Below are 3200 nucleotides of genomic sequence, written 5' to 3' on the forward strand. Positions count from 1 at the left end.
ATCTTAAAATAGTTTATTTATATTGTGCTATATATATGCTACATTTTTTTTCCTGAAAAGTAACACCAGTTTGTACCATGGGCATACTGCCCGTAGTTTATTTGGGTTCTGATCCACACTTTATCGCCTTTCTTCATTTTGATGTTAGCATGTGAGGTTGTCATAGGATGTCCATTGTGACCCCTTCCATCGGCAAAGTTATATGTAACATATTGGCCATTCAGCACAATTTCAGTTACAAAATACTTTCCTGCTGTTGTCGATATTGTCCACGTAAAGGAATATATACCATCTAGCGGTGCTGTAAATATTCCGGAGATATTGTCGTAAGCGTTTCCTTCGTTTAATGAAACTTTATCAAAGATCACAATCTCTTGGTTCTTCAAGTTTTGCAATGTCTTGGTAAGTGAAGATTGGAAAGCAATCGGATCTATTTTAGGATTAGAAAAAAATACTGTCAGGGAACAAAAGAGAATAAATGGAAATAGTTTCAAGGAAAAGAACATAGAAGCAGTTAAAGATGGGTGTCATAATTCTCAATATGAATTATAAACACCAGCTTATAGACTTTTACGTATAATATTTAATGATTTGTACTGTTGCGCATGTTGGGTAAAGCCTGCTCAGAAGTAGCTCTCTACTACTTTTACTTTTTATTAGATGAGCTTAAAATTCAACAATCAATACTTGTGTTAAACTGGAAGTTGCAACGAATAATTCTTATTACGTACATGTACTTTGCAGCGTTCAATTAAAAAAAACCCACAATTAGCTGTGTACCCGGCCAGTTGTACAGTGAAATGTTACTATTGGACAAGAATGAGTTTCGATGACGTTTCTACATAGTCATAATTAAGGGTCATGGAGAACCCTGACTTTATATACTACCATATGTTTCGTCAATCATAAAATCAAAATTAAAAATGAAATGTTTTTCCAAACCTTTGCAGCGCACATTTTGGAAACCCATTCCATCACATATAGCCTTGTAGTTGTTGTATCTAGTCACCACTTGCTGTGGCGTTTCATGTGCAGTTCCCGCCACAAGAAGAGCGAAGCTCATCATCAAATAGCAGATTCTGAAAATAACTTAGTAATATTTTATCGAGAGAGAGAGAGAGAGAGAGAGAGAGAGAGAGAGAGAGAGATATTACCTTATCATATTTTTATTAGAAAAACCAACTGTTGTCATTGCCTTGCTAGGGACGAATTTTTATACAAAATTTCAACCCACTTTTACTATCGAATTACAAACACCTCACGCTAAACGATCATTAGATGGATTTCTTTTGCACTTGCGTCAATTTTGAAAGCTTCCCTGGCAACCAATCAAATGAAATCAGCTCACACATTTCCATTTTATCTTACTTTTTTTTATAATGATATAAAAAAGGCAGTTGCCTTCCGCTTATCCCAAGTGGCTATTCGAATCTTTTTAATTCATAATTAAGATCCATGCCTTCGTTTAAAGCATTCAATAAGATTCTCAATGAAAAAATATATCAGAGCGTATATTGTAGCAAATATAAACTTACTGGTAGGAAAATAACATGTTAGATATGATAAAGAAAAGAACATGAAGGTAGATTAAGTTTATTACAAAATTATTACACAAATGATAAATAAACATTACCTTTGATATTTTTATATTTCCTGAAATCAATTTCTGATTACTCAAGCCCCGAGTTCAATAAGATGAAACAATTGAGACGAAAAAACTATATTATCTAACAATTTTACCATATTGACAATGATTATTTAAAATTCCATTTTTGATTAGAGTGCAAGTTTTAAACAAGAAAATCACATTGCTAAACTTAAATTAACTGATCATATTTTTATTCTCTTTAATTGTAAATATTTTAATATTGGAACTTAAATTCAGGTAGAAAGTGCACTGAAAATGCTTGTACAGTAATATGACACAAGTAATATCATAAGTTTTGAATTTCATTTTGAATATATGGAAAATACTACGTAATGTCTATCAGATAATTCTACCGAGATGAATAATTAACATTTTAACGAAAATACATACAATACGAATAAACAGTCAAACACTAAAATACCACTTCCTGAAATTTTTGAATATGTTTATTGTAGAAACATTAACTTAAATTTAGATCATTAACAACTATAAAGATATTGCTCCATACTAAAAAGAAGAAAAAAAGTCCACGGAATTCATAATTAACTAAATTAAGATACAATTTATATTAATCATAATTTTTTTTTTCTCAACTCAATAGTAAAGTGTATTTTACACTTGAAACCCGTTTTAGATACACATTCATACTCTTTTTGATATAAAAACTATTTTTCTACATATATTATATATCAAATACTATTTTGATTAGTTTTAAAAAAAAATACTATCATATTACAAACAAGTGAAAAATATTAAGCAAAAAACATATCCAGGATTGATTCATGGAGTCAATAATTCCAGAACTTAAATTTTCTTTGGATTGCAAAATAAAGTCCCCTCCTCCATCAAGATCAGCAAGGTAGAAGGACAGGTCAGCATCGCCAGAGGTATTCGATTCTTTCATCTGTCTATCATGTGCTTTTTCTGTGCAATGTTTTAGTTGAAATTGAATTTTTTCTTTTCTTTCCGTTTTTTTATCTTATGTAAAAAACAAAATTGCTGCTAAATTTCTATGGTTATTTCAAGATATACAATGTAAATCCATTAACATTTTGTATTTTTAGTGATTTGGAAGGGAAGGGAAAATATGATGTCCCTTTCAAAATTACCTTAATTATAATTCAGAAAATGCTCCAATTTGTTTTGCATAATGGTTCGATAGTATTATCTCTAATTAAGAATTATTAGATTTTTTCGCACATAACATTGAACATATTTTTTAAAATAATGTTTGGCATACACACTTCTGGAACAGGGACCGTATTTTTTTTTAGCAATTCTCTTATAGTTGCTATCAGTTTTTTGTATGCAAGAAACTTTACACTACAGACATATATCAAATTGAAGTCATGTATGTTCATGAAAAAACCATCATTAATGAAAACATTTCTCAAACCATTTTTCGTGAAGAATTGCTTTTCTTCCATGTAAGATATTTTTGTCAAAAAAAATTGTGGTTCTATATACATATTTGTTTCTAGTTTTGGTGGTTTATCAGAATAAAATATCCATGCATCTAAATCATCCTTCAAAAATATATTTTGTACAATTT

At 29.9% G+C, this 3200-nt stretch overlaps 1 non-coding gene across 1 annotated transcript; it reads right to left on the minus strand.

Moving 5' to 3' along the window:
• Nucleotides 1-295: 295 nt before the first annotated feature.
• On the minus strand, nucleotides 296-1197 carry LOC117682916 (uncharacterized). The gene is made up of 3 exons (XR_010713190.1): nucleotides 1155-1197; nucleotides 943-1079; nucleotides 296-430 (listed from the first exon to the last, which is right to left on the minus strand). It is a non-coding gene; the product is annotated as an uncharacterized protein (transcript).
• Nucleotides 1198-3200: the final 2003 nt, after the last annotated feature.

The sequence above is a fragment of the Magallana gigas genome, chromosome 4 (assembly GCF_963853765.1).
Source record: "Magallana gigas chromosome 4, xbMagGiga1.1, whole genome shotgun sequence".
Classification (NCBI taxonomy): Eukaryota; Metazoa; Mollusca; class Bivalvia; order Ostreida; family Ostreidae; genus Magallana; species Magallana gigas.